Source organism: Martes martes, assembly GCF_963455335.1.
Source record: "Martes martes genome assembly, chromosome: 10".
Classification (NCBI taxonomy): domain Eukaryota; kingdom Metazoa; phylum Chordata; class Mammalia; order Carnivora; family Mustelidae; genus Martes; species Martes martes.
Genome location: NC_137898.1, coordinates 53883058 through 53901756, shown reverse-complemented (window position 1 = coordinate 53901756; position 18699 = coordinate 53883058).

Below are 18699 nucleotides of genomic sequence, written 5' to 3'. Positions count from 1 at the left end.
AAAATTACTCAGTTAGCCTGTGTCATGATCTTAGGAAGTATCAACCATGTTCAGCCATATGTCCAGAACGGTGAGTGTACTAAAGATGCAAGTCTTGGAACCTTTTTCATGTCCTCCTTGCATTGTTCCAACAGATATATTCTGCTAACACTGCTTCTTAATATATATTTTTTGAAAGACAGCTTTGTGGGTATTCTCAACATAAATTGTTTTAGTTACCAGGGTGAGTTGCAACTTAATACTCTGGCTTTTGGCATTTCCTGTTACACAGAATTTGTTGCATGGAGAGCATTAAACTAAGGGTTGGATTTGGAAATATGTATGAGTTTGATAGCTTAATGTTTGTTTAAAAAACAAGAGCAACCACAAAAAAGGAATGAAATCTTGCCATTTGCCAGGATGTAGATGGAGCTAGAGTATGATGCTAAGCAAAATAATTCAGTTGAGAAAGACAAATATCATATATGATTTCACTGAGATGTGAAATTTAAGAAATGAAACAGATGAACATGGTGGGGAAGTGCGGAAAGAGAGGCAAGCCAGAAGACAGACTCCTACCTTCTACCTACAGAAAAACTGAGGAAAACTGGAGGGGAGGTAGATGGGCAGACGTGTTAAATGGGTGATGGAGATTAGGGAGGGAGCTTGTGATAAGCACTGGGCACTGTAGGTATGATGAGCCACTAAATTCTATACCTGAAACTAATTATACTATATGTTAACTAATTGGAATTTAAATAAAAATTGGAAACAAAAAATATTTGCTAGCAAATAGAAACCAAAAACCATCAAACAAGAGTGGTACTGCCAATCATATTTCTGTTAGTTTCTGTCAAATCTGTGTTGAGTGGTTTCTTTCTGTCTTTCTGTCACTTATTCTTAAGCCATTTCATGATATTTATTTACTCTCCTGTCCTTTGAAATGCACTTGTAGGGGTTCTTGGGGAACTCAGTCCACTGAGTGTCTGTCTTTGGCTCAGCTTATGATCTCAGGGTCCTGGGATTGAGTCCCACCTCAGGCTCCCTGCTTAGCGGGGAGTCTGCTCCACCCTTACCTCTGCCCCCCCCCCACTCATGTGCGCACATACTCTCTCTCAAATAAACAAATAAAACCTTTTAAAAAATATAATAAAATGCATTTGTAGATGTCAACATTATGGTGGCATAAAATGTTTCTTTTTTTTTGGTCCCCCCTTTAAAACAACATATTAGATATCCATCTATGATCAAAAGTGCCTCTGTGGGCATTGCAGTATCTAGTGCCATATGCCAAAGGACGTGGAAGTAGTTTTGTCCACTTGTGCCTCTGGTGATAGGCAGAAGACCTCAGTTTGGCCCATAGAACCAGGAGAGCCAGCAAGCCTGTTTCAACCCCCTGGTCACAGTCAGCAAAAAATGGGCAATGTGCTCTCACCCACAGATGAGAGAGAATTTTGGAGAAGTCCAGCCATCTTGATGGTAGATTCCTGTACAGGTTTGGTGACATTGATGGGATGGAACTTTCCACTGGTGGTGAGTGCATGCCCATCTACTCCAATTGTGTGTAACATAGCTGGAGAAATCTATTTCTCTCCAGCAGCAACCAGAATAGTGAGGCAGGACCTCCATGACTTGGAGAAGGGAAGAGATTGGGAAATAAGAAGATAAGAATATCAAAGGATACTAAAGGGATGTGGTTCCTGCTGATTACAGTCAGGAATTTAGCAGGAAGTTCTCCCATGAGCCTCTGGGAGAACCTCACCCAAGGATCTCCCCACAGGGTCCACGGGTACCCTCAATGCCCCAAGTGCTAAACCCACAACTACTCCTGCCCTGCGGCCAGCTCCTCGTGCATGCTGCTGAGTTCAGTGGTAGCAGCTTGTTGGGTAAACAGAGTACCATCAGCAGAACAGACCAGGATTTGTAAGGAAGAGAGAAACCATACACTTGATCTATCGCACCATCTCCTGGGAAACAGAAGTTTCCAGAAGCCAGCCTACTGAGCTTTAAGAAACAGAGAAGACAGGTTAAGAAGTCGCCATAAGAGAGCAAGAAGAATGGAGCAGTTATACCCATATAAATACAGAGAAAACCCAGACATATCAGTACCAACACCCAGAATACCCTAATTGAAGGCAACTAGTAAAGATTTAAGGAGGTGTCTGCTACCTCAAATGCGAAACTACAAGGACGTGAAAAGATAACATTAACAGAAGATAACAATAATTCTCCAATAACCTAGTTCAAAGGCCTGGAATTTTGTGACCTACCTGATAAAGAATTCAAAATAACTGTTTTTGTTGTTGTTGTTGTTGTTGTTTTTGTTTTTTTAAAGATTTTATTTATTTATTTGACAGAGAGAGATCACAGTAGACAGAGAGGCAGGCAGAGAGAGAGAGAGAGAGGGAAGCAGGCTCCCCCTGCTGAGCAGAGAGCCTGATGTGGGACTCGATCCCAGGACCCTGAGACCATGACCTGAGCCAAAGGCAGAGGCTTAACCCACTGAGCCATCCAGGTGCCCCCAAAATAACTGTGTTGAAGAAAATCAGTGAGCTACGAAAAAACTCAGAAAGAAAATTTAGTGAAATCAGGGGAAAATAATGTGAATAAAATGGTACTTTCCAAAGTAGATCATACAAAAGAAACAAGCAGAAATTCTGAAGCTGAAGAATTTTTACTTCATTACTTTTTTTGTAAAACAGATGATGTTTATTTGAAAATGATATAATTATTTACATAGAAAAGCCAAAAGAATCTATAAGCATTGAACTTAATAAAGTTATGAGATGTAATTTATAAGATTAAGAAACAGATAGGAATAATAAACTCTCAATATAGTTTTTATTTTTTACTGTCAATTTTATTATTTTTAATTTTTTTAGGTTTTATTTAAATTTCAACGAACATACCATGTAATGTTAGTGTCAAGTGTACAATTTAATGATTGAACCCTTACACACATCATCCAGTGCTCATCACAAGTGTACTGCTTAATCCCCATCACCTAATTTAACCCAGCCCCTACCTACCTCCTCTGTGACCATCAGTATGTTCTCTGTAATTAGAGTGTCTTTCTTCTTTGCCTCTCTCTCCTTTTTTTCCTTTGCTCCTTTGTTTTGTTTCTTAATTTCCACATATAAGTGAAATCATATGGCATTTGCTTTTCCTTGACTGATTTATTTTGCTTAGCATAATACTCTCTAGGTTCATCCACATCCTTGCAAATGGCAAGATTTCATTCTTTTTGATGCCTAAGTAATATTTCTATATATATATGTGTGTGTGTGTGTGTGTGTGTGTGTGTCTGTGTCTGTGTCTGTGTGTATACACACAGACACAGACACAGACACAGACACACACACACACACACACACACACACACACATATACATATATATACACCATCACATCTTCTTTATCCATTCATCTATCAGTGAACATTTGGGCTTTCTCCATAATTTGGCTCGTGTTGATAATGCTGCTATAAACATTGGGGTGCGTGTACCCCTTCAAATCAGTATTTTTGTCTTCTTGGGTAAATACCTAGTAGTGCAATTGCTGGGTTGCAGGGTAAGTTCTTTAAAAAAAATTGAGGAACCACCACACTGTTTACCAGAGTGGCTGCACCAGTTTGCATTTCTACCACAAGTGTTAGAGGGTTCCCCTTTCTCCACATCCTCACCAACAGTTGTTTCTTGTGTTGTTGATTTTAGCCATTCTGACAGTTGTGATGTGATATCTCATTGTACTTTTGATTTGCATTTCCCTGATGATGAGTCATTTTGAGCTTCTTTTCATGTGCCTGCTGGTCATCTGGATGTCTTTTTTGGAAAATGTCTATTTATGTCTTTCACCCATTTTAAAATTTGATTATTCATCTTTTAAAAGGCTTAAAAAAATTTTTTTTAAAGTAATCTCTATTCCCAGCATGGGGCTCAAACTCACAACCCTGAGATCCAAATGATTGCTTTCTCTACCAAATGAGCCAGCCAGACACCCTTTAAAGTGATTATTCTTTTTTTTTTTTAATTTTTTATTTATTTTCAGCGTAACAGTATTCATTGTTTTTTCACCACACCCAGTGCTCCATGCAAACTGTGCCCTCCCTAACACCCACCACCTGGTTCCCCCACCCTCCCACCACCCGCCCCTTCAAAACCCTCAGGTTGTTTTTCAGAGTCCATAGTCTCTCATGGTTCACCTCCCCTTCCAATTTCCCTCAACTCCCTTCTCCTCTCCTTTTTTTGAGTTTGAGTTTTGTATGTTCTTTTTTATTTTTTTTAAGATTTTGTTTATTTATTTGTGAGAGATGGAGAGAGAGAGACAGAGGCAGAGGAAGAAGCAAGCTCCCTGCAGCTCAGGTCATGGTCCCAGGGTCCTGGGATTGAGTTTACATCAGGCTCCTTGCTTAGCAGGGAGCCTGCTTCTCCCTCTGCTTGTTCTGCCTGCCACTCTGCCTGCTTGTACTCTCTCCCTCTGACAGAGAAATAAATAAAAGTCTAGAAAAAGAAGAGTGGTGGGGTGCCTGGGTGGCTCAGTGGGTTAAAGCCTGCCTTTGGCTCAGGGGGTGATCCTGGGGTTATGGGATCGAGCCCCACAACTGGCTCTCTGCTCAGCGGGGAGCCTGCTTTCCCCCCTCTGCCTGCCTCTCTGCCTACCTACTTGTGATCTCTTTCTCTGTCAGATAAATAAATTAAATCTTAAAAAAAAAAGTTGTGAGAGTAGACCTTCTTGTCTTGTTCTTAATCTTAGGAGAAAAAGCTTTCAGCTTTTCACCATTGAATATTTTAGTTGTTGTTTGTTATATATGGCTGTTATTGTGTTTTTTGAGGTATGTTCTCTCTATATCCACTTTGTTGAGAATTTTTATCTAGAATGAATGTTGAATTCTATCAGGTGCTTTTTCTGCATCTATTGAGATGATCATGTGATTTTTATTCTTCATTTTGTTAATGTGGAGTATCATAATGATTGATTTGTGTATATGGAACCATCCTTGCATTCCTGAAATAAATCCCACTTGGTTGTAATGAACAATTTCTTTAATGTATTGCTGTATTTGGTTTGATAATACTTTGTTGAGGATTTTTGCATTCATGCTCCACCAGGGATACTGGTCTGTAATTCCTTCCTTCCTTCCTTCCTTCCTTCCTTCCTTCCTTCCTTCCTTCCTTCCCTCCCTCTCTCTAATGCTTTTGTTGTTGGTATCAAGGTCATGCTGGCCTCAGAGAATGAATTTGGCAGCATTTCTTTCTCTCCTGTTTTTTGGAATAGTTTGAAAATGACAGGTATTAACTCTTCTTTACATGTTTTGTATTTACCTGTGAAACCATCTGGTCTTGGACTTAAGTTTGGTGTGAGTTTGTTACTTAATAATTCAATATTGTTACTAGTAATTGGTCTGTTCATATTTTATATTTCTTCCTGAGTCAGTCTTGGAAGATTATATGTTTCTAGGAATTTATCCATTTTTCTAGATTGTGTAATTTGTTGGCATATACTTTTTCATAGTATTCTTATAATATTTTGTATTTCTGTGGTGTTAGAGGAAACTTCTCTTTTATTTCTGATTTTATTTATTCACGTTCTCTGTTTTATTTCTTGATTAGTCAGGCTAAAGGTTTATGCATTTTGTTTATCTTTTCAAAGAATCAGCTCTTAATCTGATTGATCGTTTCTATTTTTATTAACCTCTCATTTATGTCCTCTTATATCCTCTCTAATCTTTGTTATTTCCTTCCTTTTACTAAATTTGGACTTTGTTTTTTACTCTTTTTTAGTTCCTCTATGTGTAAGGTTCGATTGAGTTAATTCTCATTTCTTGAAGTGGGCCTTTATTGCTATAAACTTTCCTCCTAGAACTGCATTTTGCTGTATCCCAAAGACTTTAAATGACAGTGTTTTATTTTTATTTTATTTATTTATTTTTAACGAGGTTTATCATTGTTTTGATATATTATTTATTTACTTGTCAGAGAGAGAGAGTGAGGGCACAAGCAGGGGGAGTGGCAGGGGGAGAGGGAAAAGCGGACGCCCCACTGAGCAAGGAGCCCGATGTGGGACTCCATCCCAGGACGCTGAGACCACCACCTGAGCTGAAGGCAGACGCTTAACCGACAAAGCCATCCAGGTGTCTCGTTTTATTTATTTATTTATTTAGATTTTATTTATTTATTTACTTATTGGTCAGGGAGAGAGAGAACGCACACAAGCAGGCAGAGTGGCAGGCAGAGGCAGAGAGAGAAGCAGGCTCCCTTCCAAGCAAGGAGCCCGATGGGGGACTCGATCCCAGGACCCTGGGGTCATGACTTGAGCTGAAGGCATCGGCTTAACCAACTGAGCCACCCAGGCGCCCCAGTATTTTTTTTTTTTAAAGATTTTATTCATTTATTTGACAGACAGAGATCACAAGTAGGCAGAGAGGCAGGCAGACAGAGAGAGGAGGAAGCAGGCTCCCTGCTGAGCAGAGAGCCTGATGCGGTGCTGGATCCCAGAATCCTGGGATCATGACCTGAGCCAAAGGCAGAGGCTTTAACCCACTGAGCCACCCAGGCGCCCCCCCCTTTTTTTTTTTTATAATTTGTCTCCAGCTGGTTTTAAAATTTCCTCTTTGATTTCTTCATTGACCCATTGATTGTTTAGTAGCATGTTATTTAGCCTCCACTTGTTTATGTTTCTTTCAGGTTTTTTTCCTTGTAATTGACTTTTAGTTTCATACCATCATGGTCAGAATAAATGATTGATATGATTTTAATTTTTAATTTATTGAGACTTGTTTATTGAGGTCTGTGTTGTGATCTATTTTGGAGAACATTCCATGTGCACTTGAAAAGAATGAGCATTCTGCTGTTTTTGGATGAAATGTTCTGTGTATATCTGTTAAGTCCATCTGCCCTAAGGTGTTGCTCCAGGCCACTTTTTTATTGATTTTCTATCTGGATGATCCCCTTTAATGTAAGTGGGTTGTTAAAGGCCCCTAGTATTATTTACTGTAATTTCTCCCTTTTTGTTCATTAATATTTGATTTATATATTTAGGTGCTCGTATGCTGGGTATATAGATATTTACAGTTGTTGCATCTCTTTGTTGGATTGATCCTTTCATACGTAATTACCATTTTTGTCTCTTGTCACAGTTTGTTTTAAAGTGTATTTTTTTCTGAGGTAAGTATTGCTATCCCAGCTTTATTTTTATTTTATTTTTTAACTTAATTTATTTGAGAGAGAGAAAGAGGGGGGAGCACAAGCAGGGGGAACAACAGAGAAGAGGGAGAAGCAGGCTCCCCACTGAGCAGGAAGCCAGACGTGGAGCTTGATCCCAGGACCCTGGTATCATGATGTGAGTGAGCTTAACTGACTGAACCGCCCAGGTGCCCCTACTTTTAACTCTTTATCAGACATATCACTTATCGCTGTTTCATTTAGCTCTCTTTCTGTAGTTTTGTCTTATTCTTTTATTTAAGACATGGTTCTCCATCTCCCTGTTTTGTCTAACTCTCTGTGTTTGTTTCTATCTATTAAATAGGCCAGTTACATCTGGCCTTAATATTTTTAAGTCCAATCTTAAAAATATTAGCCTTATGTAGAAGGCATCCTATAGGGTCCAGTAGTTGAACCCCCCTTGTTCACCAGTACCAGGTGCTCCAGGGGTATCCCCCTGTGTGGACTGCATGTACCTTCTTGTGTGGCTGAGCTGTAACTGCTGGGGGTGCACTGGCGGGCAGGGATTGCTCCCTGTTGGAAAGCTGTGAAGGCTGGTTGAAGCCAGTGAATGTGCACTGGTTGGGAGGTTTTGCCCTCTGGTGGGTAGGGCTCCTACTCAGCCTGGCTTTTTGCAATGAGCTGCTGTGACTACTGCTGGGTAGCATTTGGAGGAGAGCTGGTCCCAGCTGGGGCTGTCTACCGGGTGTGATAGTGTGGGAGCTGTTTTGAAGGGGTGCCGGTGGTTTGGATGGGGTGGATCTGCAGGGAAACATTAATGTGGGGTGCTAGCAAGGTAGATGGAAGATGTCAGAACTGGCTGCTAAAAGCTTCCAACTGTCTAGGCTTGGCAAGAGCAAAAATGTCAACTACCAGCACTTTTGTTCCTAGAGAAAGCTCTTGCAGATCCTTGTCCTTTTAGCACAGGCCCTAAAGTTAGTCAAATCTCCTTTATGTATACCCCAGGTGCTTTCCACATTAGTGCTTCTGTCCTGTGTCTCGGGTTGAATTATTCAGTGTGCTCGGTCTTTAAAGGTAGAGACTTGGTTTCCCCTCTCTCTTTCCTGGAGATGAGCCCTGATGATTTTTAAGGTTCCTGGAGTTGAGCCCCACTGACTTTCAAAATCAGTTGTTATGGGGATGTATCTTCCCAGTGACAGTATCTGGGACTGGGGATGCTCAGTGTGAGATTTGATCACCTTGCTCCTCCATTCTTAGGATATCTCTCCTGTTAGCAGGTAGTCCCTCTAGGAGTTTGGTTCCTGATCGCATCTCTGTCCCTCTTTTTGTTTTCAATGTGGTCTTCTCTCTGCGCCTAGCTGTGGAATACCTGTTCTGCCAGTCTTCAGGTCATTTTCAGAGTGAGTTGCAATACTATAGTTGTTGCCTTGGTGTGTCTGTAGGAGGGGGTGAACTCAGAATACTATTTGTCCATCTTTTCTATCTTCTTTCATCTTAAGGTGTGTGCCACAGATATAACCAAATTTCCTTTTCAATTGCTTTATGATGGATTCTCATCAGATCTTTAACCATAGGCATTCTAAAGTCTTTTGTCCTTTACGGATATTTATTGTTTAATTCTAATGCTTTGCAGAATTGTTCCTGTAAAAGTGCTTCATCTTCAAAGAGACTAATGGAAAGGACTCTAACAAGTACAGATCTCTGGAACCTTTCAGATCATACCACTGAACTCGGTGAGAGTTTATAGAACTCGAGTGGAGAAACTAATGGCTTATGAAACTACTAACAAAAAAGATGAAGATCAGGAAGAATTAATTACATGGAACTGAATGAACTGATGAGGATTGTTATAATTTTCTTTTTTTTTTTTTTTTTAGTTTGAAATGTTGGTTCTTTGTGTTTTGTTTTTCCAGATTTAAGGAAACCCTTTTTTCTTTTCTCCTAAGTTATCAGGAATTTGGTAAAATACACCTTTGTGAACAAAGGTGAAACACTTATCTTTTCTCCCTTCCTGATACTTTCAGAATTTAGTAGACTCTTAAATATTCTCACTTTATGGCAATATAGTTATGTGCAAGTTCAGTATGAATCTGTTCTCCTCAAATCGATGGTTATCAGAGGGGAGGTGATGGGAGATGTTGAAGTTGGTGAGTGGGCTTAAAGAATACCCTTACCATGATGAGCACTGAGTAATATATACACCTGTTGAATCACTATACTGCACACTTGAAACTAATATACCACTGTATATAAAGTACACTGGAGTTAAAATTAAAACTTAATTAAAAAAGACTCTATTATCCTTATAACAGGAAACAATTGGAAACATTGGTTGTTTTACCAAGGTTTTGATTGGAATGTCATATTTGAGAGTGATGTAATCCTCAGATATGTAATAGTCTCTGGTATGATCACACAGATTAAGGAACTAAGGCTGACTTTATGGAACCCATAAAAATTAGCCTAGTATCTTGTTTATAGGCTTCCCAGTAGCATAATGAGGTGAAATGGAGCAATCCACCAGCTCAACTTCTGGATGTGAAACTTCTTGGAGAAGTTTCAAAGGCAGGACTGAAGGGGAAAAGAATATACCACCCTAAAATGTGCCACTTTGGCATGGGGATTGTCTGGAGCTGAAGGCAGTTAAGACTCAGTAGGCTTAAGGAATAGCTTTTTGCCTGTATCTTAACTGCTTAAAGAATTTAAAAGGTGGGGGGGCTTGTATCAAGAAGGAAGCTATTCTCAGAAATAACTTTTTATATCAGAAAGACTTACCTGCATAGCATGGCAAATATTTATCAACCACTTGTTCTTCTCATCCTCCTGTGAACTGTCTTCCCCCCTTTGAAGCCCCAGACCCCTACTATTTTCTCATTAGCTGAGTAGCTTGAACGGCCTGACTGCCTTTAGTCATCATGTCTTTGTGGGACACCTGTACATACATTGTTAAATTTGGTTTTCCTCTGCTAACATCTTATGTCAATTTAATTTTTAGACCAGCCAACAAACCTAGAACTAGAAGGAAACAAGAGAAAAATTTCCCTCCCCTGCATCATTATATTACATGAATCCTTCACCATCTTCTCTGCCCAGGGCTCTATATTCCTAACCCAGTTCAAGTTTCTCCACATTTGTGAAGCTTTCCATTAATCTTTCAGGTCAAGTTTGTACCTCTTCCCTGTGTTTACAATAGCATCTGTCCCTTACATGAATCATAGTAACAATATTAAAGTTTTCTGAGCCCTTTACTTCTGGAAATGTGGTCTGGGAAAGGCTTACTGCAAAGAACAATCCTTCCCCCTATGACCTAGTTAAGACTCACAGATGTGAGTTTGCTTCTGATGCTGGGGCGCAGAGGTGGGACAGCGGCTCTTGATTCTTAACTCTCTCCTGTACATTGTTCTACACTCATGGGTCCGAGGTGCCCGCCTGTGAGCAGACCCCATGTTGGCAAGCGCCTCCCTTGGGCCTGGATCCTCAAGTTTCCATGTTGGAGTGGAACGGGGTGTAAATGTTTACAATGTTTAAATGTAATATGAGAGGGCAACAAACACGGTTTTTTACAAAGGTTACACAAGTGTGTATTTTGGTCACCACAATTACAAGGTCAGTATCGTGATGGGGAGCATGGTCCATTCCACTGCCTGCCCTAACAGCTTGTAATGCAGAGAGAACCAAATTAAAGCGACTTTACACGTCCTACCTTTTCTGTAGGCTCTTTCTTCCTGTTTGCACTGTAAAGGGCAGTTGGGCAGTCTGCTGGACTTTGAATAAATGTCTCTGCGCTCTGTAAGAAAAATGCTCTTTTAAACTTATTAATAATGAAGTCAGACACAGACCTTTTAAATTCCCATTCCTTCTTGAAATAGAGACCAGAAAGATGAGTTGTGCTGTTTGTCCCTGTTGCGGAGAAATAATCTGACCTGTGAGAGACCAAGTGACACTTGGAAAAGTAGAACTTGGATTTATTTTATGCCAGCAGACCCAGATGATCTCCTGCTCAAAGTGCAGGGCCCCAGGCAACGGGGTTATAGAACTTTTATAGGGGGCTGCAGGCAGTCAGGTTTCAAGGGCTATGGTGGCTGCTGGTAGGTGGGTTTGAACTGGGGGAGTGGGATCTGCTTTAGGTGGGAACAGTAGTGCAGGGAGCCTGTGATGGGAAAAGTGTTTACAGAAGCAGAAGCAACTGGTTATCTCTTGCCCCAGTAGGGCTTCTGGTTATCTCCAGCTCATTGTTAGTAACGTTCCATCTTCTGGGGCTACCTGGCCTGGTCCTGCCCTGGATAATTTTCCTATTCATCCCCTCCTTTCGATGCCTTTTCTAACTTAGAATGGGGATCAATCATTACCACTGGGTTTCTTGCTGGTCTAGAGGTCTGTATTGAGTTATCAGCAGTAGATTTTACCAGACTCACTATACCCACACAGAGTATGGCTAGAGCGATATTCTTTCTTTTCCTGTGTCAAATCCCTGTTGCCTGGGACTGACTTAGCTACACTCACAGAGAACATCAGGCTCACAAGTATCACTATTATTACTGGTATAGGGTGGCACAGAGTCTTCAGCGTCCAAATGTTCCTTGTTGAGTTCCTCAAGCTTCCCCTGTGCGTTGACCAGTCAACCCCCAGGTTTGCAACTAGAGCAAGGTTGTAGACTCCTGAAGCAGGGATCCTCGGGGTTTCTGCAGGGCATCATGTGGGGCAGGAGGCCATTTTGGCAGCTGTGGCCTGCTGGGTCATCTTCTGGACCTTTAACTTGAGGGGATCATTTGGGTCCCAGGCTGTCTGCCAATCATCAGGGTCTGCAGGGGCATTGCCTTCTTTACTCTGGAATGATGAATCTAGGGAGTGAAACCTGCAACTTTAACAGCAGTGGAAATTGTCAGTAAACTAGATGGGGGCCCATCCAAGTGGGTTGGAGCAGATCATTTTTTCCTTTTTCCAATCTTTACCCATATCATGTTCCCTGGTTGCTGGGGATGAGCTCCATTACCCATGGGGATAGGGGTCCCTTCTAAATCAGGAGATTCACCTTAGAGTTTTTCCCAGGGCTTGAAGTTGTTGGGACACTTCTAAGTCTCTAATTTGTTCAAGGTCTCCTCTAAGCCTGCTTATTATGGTGGGTGGCCTGCCATAGAGCCTTTGAGGTGAATTATAGCTATGCAGGTGTAGAGCCTTAAGAAGAGTAATAATTTCCAAATTGCTCCATGAGGATTTCGGACTAAGAAAGCATATTTGGAATCAGTATAAATATTACTCTTTTAAGGCTTTGGCAATTGCCAAGCCTGAGTGAACACTATAGCACACCCAGGTTTTCATCTCCCTTTTAATAAACTGTTGCCATCAGTAAACCAACTGTCATGCGTATTTTTGTTAGGGGAATCTTTTAAATCAAGCTGACTAGAAAAAACAAGATCGATAACCTCCAACAGTTAAGTTCTATAGAAGTACGATGTTCAGGTCCAGGCAGAAGTGTAGCTGGGTTTAAAGTTTGACAGGTTTTAGGTATTATTTTAAGCATTGCCTGGTATTTAATAAGTCTGACTCCCATCATCTACTGAGGGCCTCTGGTCTCTAAGATACTCTGGACCTGATGTGAAGTCACTCAGGAACTGTCCCGTAGTGAGCTTTGAGGTAGGCGTTTTTTTTTTTTTTTTTTTTTTTTTTTTTTTTTTACCAGGAGGGCTGTTATGTGCTTGGCTAAACCTTTGTTTGCAATTGTACCTCAATAGGATGAATATGGTTATGAGGGATGGAATCTATCAAGAAGCCCTTTGAGGTCTAGCCTTTTTGTTTTTGTTTTTGTTTTTCTTTCTTTCTTTATTTCTTTCTTTTTTTTTGGATTTCTTTTCAGTGTTCCGGAATTCACTGTTTATGCACCACACCCAGTGCTCCATGCAATATGTGCCCTCCTTAATACCCACCACCAGGCTCACCCAACCCCCCACTCCCCTCCCCTCCAAAACCCTTAAATTGTTTCTCAGAGTCCACAGTCTCTCATGGTTTGTCTCCCCCTCCAATTTCCCCCAACTCCCTTCTCTTCATTTCCCCATGTCCTCTATGTTATTCCTTATACTCCACGAATAAATGAAACCATATGATAATTGACTCTCTCTGCTTGACTTATTTCACTCAGCATAATCTCTTCCAGTCCTGTCCATGCTGATACAAAAGTTGGGTATTCATTCTTTCTGATGGTGGCATAATATTCCATAGTATATATGGACCACATCTTCTTTATCTTTTTGTCCGTTGAAAGGTATCTTGGTTCTTTCCACAGTTTGGTGACTGTGGCCATTGCTGCCATGAGCATTGGGGAGGTCTAGCTTTAACAATATCCTAATTATAAGGAATCACTGGCAAGTGGGAGAAGACTTGACAAGAGATAAGGGCATCCCAAGTACATCATCCAATCCAATCATAAAGAGAGTGGGGTCATCCATTATCTCCACAAGTCCAGAGTTAACCCTATAGGCTGTGGTATGCTCTGGCTTTTATGGAGTGATTTCCGTGTCCCAGCCACATAGAATTGGCTAAGGTACTAGCTGAGTTATATGATTGTTGGGGAATCAATCCCATTTTCCAGCTGTTTAAGTAATCAAATGCTCATAGGGTCCTGATATTAACACCACAGAATAAAAAGCACAAAGGTTGTCTATATGAGCTATTGTGAAATTTTTTTCCAAAGTTTACCTCAAGTTGTGTAGCTTAAGTAAACATCATTCAAAGACAATCAGTATGAGAATTTAACATCCACAGAGGTGTGTTATTGAAACATAACTTCTCTCAATAATAACCCTCATTTCCAGAGATAGCTAAATAAGACTAATTTGTTTGGAACACAAGTCCAGTTTTAATAAATGGCATCATTATTTACATAAGCTCAGCAAGAATGAGTGATCACATAGATCTTTCAGAATCTGATTTGCTGATACTTTCATAAGGAATCTCTAGGTTGAACTTTCAGTAGCCTCTCCAGGCCAGAAGCCAAGCCAAGTACTTGCCACCAGGCATGCCTTTAGAACCTGTAGACGTGGGTGGATTCCTCTTCATGAGGTCCCCAATATATCTGGAGGTTCTTTCACCTGCCAGGAAATGACATTCTTTACTCACCTGGTGAGGCTGCTGGGAACTCTGTAAGCAAGGTATCAGGCCAACATTTCCAAGGGGCTTATGGCTCTATTTCACAAAGTGAAGCTTAGTTCCTTAAAACTGGTCATATCTGAATCTACGCATGTCTCTCAAATAAGGCATTCCAGTCAAAGCCTTGGTGAAATAACCAATGTTTCCAATGGTGTCCTTTTTCAGGAGAACGGGTTCTTATTGAATTTATGTAAATAACTATGATTGCCATGGAAGAATACTTACTGAGACCTTTTGAATTTCAGAGGACTCAGGTAGAGAGAAAAGTTAAATGCTTCAATTGGCTCACAAATGAATACCTTATCACGTTTTTTGTAAGTCATAAATATCTTAAGAGAAAGTTTTTCTTAATCTGGAAGAGTAAACATTAGGGACCAGCAATGTCTCCACCAAGAGCCACAACGCTATAATCATCATCTAAGTTCATTTAGTCCCATGTTACTAATTCTTGTTTAGTTTGAATGCAGCTTTAGTTAGTTCTGGAGATTTTACTCATTTCAGTTTTGATCTTAAAGATACTGAATACCTGTTTTTGTCCTAAAAGTCCTTTATATGAACTTCCTTGAAGAAGAAACTCATTTTTCAAGACAATAAGAACAACTGTAAGTGATGAAAACTCAGACACTGCCAATGATCCAGTGTGAGGGTTCACCAGGATACCATTGACAAGGAAGCTTAGTTATTCTGTGACATATAACACTTCAATAGTCAGAACATTGAGTGATGATCTTGTAATAGTACATTAAAACTTCAGGAACTGCACATTACCTCCAGAATAGTTATAGCACCCACCCAAATACAACCCAAGTCTTATCGTTTGTTTAACAGTACTTCCTGAGTGACTTAGCATAGCAAGTAAAAGGCCTAATAAGTTAAGAAGACTTCATTTACAATTTAAATCTTGGGAAGTTTGCTAAAGCCTTAGAAAGTTTTATAGCACATGCCTAAATAGGATTAGGGATGTTAAAGACCTGATAAAGGCAAAACATAGAGACTGGGTTTTTTGGGGGGCTGGGGGAGAGGCAGGCAAAGAGAAAACAACTATTTACATTTTCTTATCAAGAGCAGACCAACAATTTATGAAAACTTGTCACTTTGAACAGAGAGAAAGCAGACTTTTAATCGAATACCAGTGTACTTTAAAATCCATCTATGTTAATCTTGGTCTGTGCTGACCACACCTAAAATTTCATTCCAAAGTTTTCCTTTCACAAGCCTTCTACAACTTTCCTTTGCATTTAGATTTTGACCCAGGCCATTTCTTTCCAAGCAACCAGTCTCATTTAGGACAAAATTACCTTCCTTTATCTTTAACAAAAATACATTCCTATTTCTTCCATCTTTTTACATATCTCCTACTTTTCTACATACAGAGTTGTTTCCCTTATTCCCATCAGTCTTAATTACATTTAGAATTTTGCACTCTTAGAAACCTTAGTCTCCACTGAAGACCAAGTAGTAACCAATTGTGAACTGTTACACCAGAATTCTTTTGATGGCAAATTTATGAATCAATTAAGCACAAAACATGTTTATCAACAGATTTAAATATCCTTAGTTTTGTTTTGTTTTGTTTTTTCCCCGATAAGATGTCGAAAGCACAAACCTGTCTAGTTATCAATGATTTAGCACTTCATACTATTTGGAAAAGCTCTAGATGTCTAACGAATTTGGTTTCATTTATCATCCAAGCAGGACTTTAAAGTTTCAGGTTACTAACGACTATCTTAACAAGTACCCATGAAAACTCTGAGACAGACAATTACCCATCATTTTAGTATTTTTGCTAACAAATTGTAACAGAGGTAACACAAGCTTATTTGACCTTCAGTAACTTTTGGTAGAGTAAAAGTTTTAAGGTTCATCAGCTCCAACAGAGGAGCAGACACTTGGAAATATTCCTTAAAATCCCTTTCCTGAGGGAGACTAACCACAGATGGCTCCAGTTATATCCATTAACCTGGGAAATGAGTGAAGGAGAAGAGCCCATATCTATTAGCCAGGCAGTTCCCATTAGCCCCCTTTTCCTTCTGGTTGCATCTCCTCTTGGGCTCTGTGCTCTATACCTGTGTTGCTGCCTTCTTTGTCTCTCATAATTCCTAAGGCTACTTACCAATTAAGTTTTCATTTCCAATAATGTATTACTTATGAGTCATCAAAGGGCAACTTTCAAACAATAGGGGTAAAATAAGTTGAGTTTTAAAAAACACACAAATGGCCTAAGATTATCACCATAATTAAGATGAGCTAATCTTAATAGAAACATGAAAAGTATATTTCAATGGGTATTATGATTGTCACACTCAAATACAGGAAGCAGAATGACATCTTAGAAGAGCATCGATTTTGAAGATCATTGGAGAATAATAACAAATATTTTCTGGGGAGCTCCTAAACATTAGATGTTTGTCTAAGCAATTAGTAGAGATAATCTAATTTGAATCTTAGAACTCTGTTATGTAACCACTACCCGTATTTTGCAGATGAGGAACCAAGGCACAAACAATTTAGAAAAGTTGTTCAAGTCTTATCACTAGGAATTGGTTGAAACAAAATTTTGAAACCAAGTTTCAGGATTCCAGAACCCACTTTTCCTCCCAGCGTTTGTTTTTTTTTTTCTTTTTCTTTTTTTAAAGATTTAGTTTATTTATTTGTCAGAGAGAGAGGGAGAACACAAGCAGGCAGAGTGGCAGGCAGAGGCAGAGAGAGAAGCAGGCTCCCTGCTGAGCAAGGAGCCCGATGTGGGACTCGATCCCAGGACTCTGGGATCATATCTGAGCTGAAGGCAGAGGCTTAACCGACTGAGCCACCCAGGTATCCCATCTCCCTGTGTTTGAATCGCTGCTTCAGGTTATCATATATGTGTGTATATATATATATATATATACACACACACACATATATGATAACATATATATGATATATATATGTTATCATATATCACATATATGATAACATATATGATATATATGTTTTCATATATATGATATATATGATATATATGATATCATATATGATATCATATATGATAGCATATATATGATATATATGATACACATATATGATATATATATATATGAATGATATAAATATCATATAAATGATATTTCACTTACTCAGGCATTTACATGAATGTTATTACAGCTCCTCTCCCGTGGAGGTTCCTGTCCTGTGGAAATCCTTTTGGAAATTCCTTCCCGTCCCCCCTTTCAGGAGGTTCCTGTCCTGTGAGATATCCCCCATACCCGTGGTCCCTGGCAGGTGGAATTCCTTTCAGAAATTCCTGGAAGGTGATCAAGCTTCCCTTCTGCTCAATGGAGTGGGACCGGACTACAAATTATATTCCCAGGAGGCTTACCAAGTCCTGGTGAGCTGCCAGGCAAGTCAGTCCACTTCTCCTTGGAGTCCAAGTAGGGCAAGACTGCCCACAGGGTTGGAACTCCAGGGTGAAGGAGGACCTGGAATACTGTTGTGTGGTGTGCCACCTCGGTTGGATCCTGAGTTCCTTCCTGCTCTGGTTCCCTGAACTTTGATCCACCCTTATCTTCTATAATTTCTTCTTGACTATCCCTCCTAGGAATCATAAGACCTCAGGGGAAAACATTACCTGATTATCCCACTCCCTCTACACCCTGTTTTTTCTTGCTTTGCTGACATTTCCCCATAGAAGAAAATTCCTTTATGACTGGCCTTTGAGATGATTCCACTTGTACCTCTATGGTTAGACTGTTCCCCTATTACAAGTCCCCTTCCTCTTACTGCAATAATACTTTCAAACAAAGTATTTATTCTTAAACATGTCTGGATCTATTTTTTTTTGATAATACAAATTACCAAGTTACTTGTTTCTTGAGATAATATATTGCCTTGCTCCCAGATATGCAGCTGTTTTTTAGAATGGTGACACTGCCAGATTCATATTTGTGTTCTTAGCGTGTCTTATCTGGCTGTATCTCTGTTCCCTATGGATGAAGTAGCAGAAGGCAAGCTGAGGGCAAAGCACAAGGTGACACGCAATCCCCCACTCCCTCTTGGGTGAGGATCTGTGTGATATTCATCAGGCACTCCTAGCTGCCCTAAAGCTCAGGGAAGAAAAACAGATGGGTAATGTACAGAGATCACTGTCCTGTGGGAGGTGAGTCTCCCTCAGTTTACAAACATCTTAGTGATTTACAAGAAGAAAGCATTCTCATGAATAACCTAACTTCCAGATGGAAAGTCCCAACTGTATTAATATTAATGCCTTGCTAGAAGGAAAAACAACCTTAACCTGACAATGGCAAGGCCTCTAATATCTTATTAGGTCCTCTTTAGTATATGACAGTCCTTTTGGACACCTCCCCTTTTCCTTACCTCCCCCAACACCCAAGTACATAATCAGTCACACCTTATAGCCTTGGTGCAGCAGTTCTTTCTA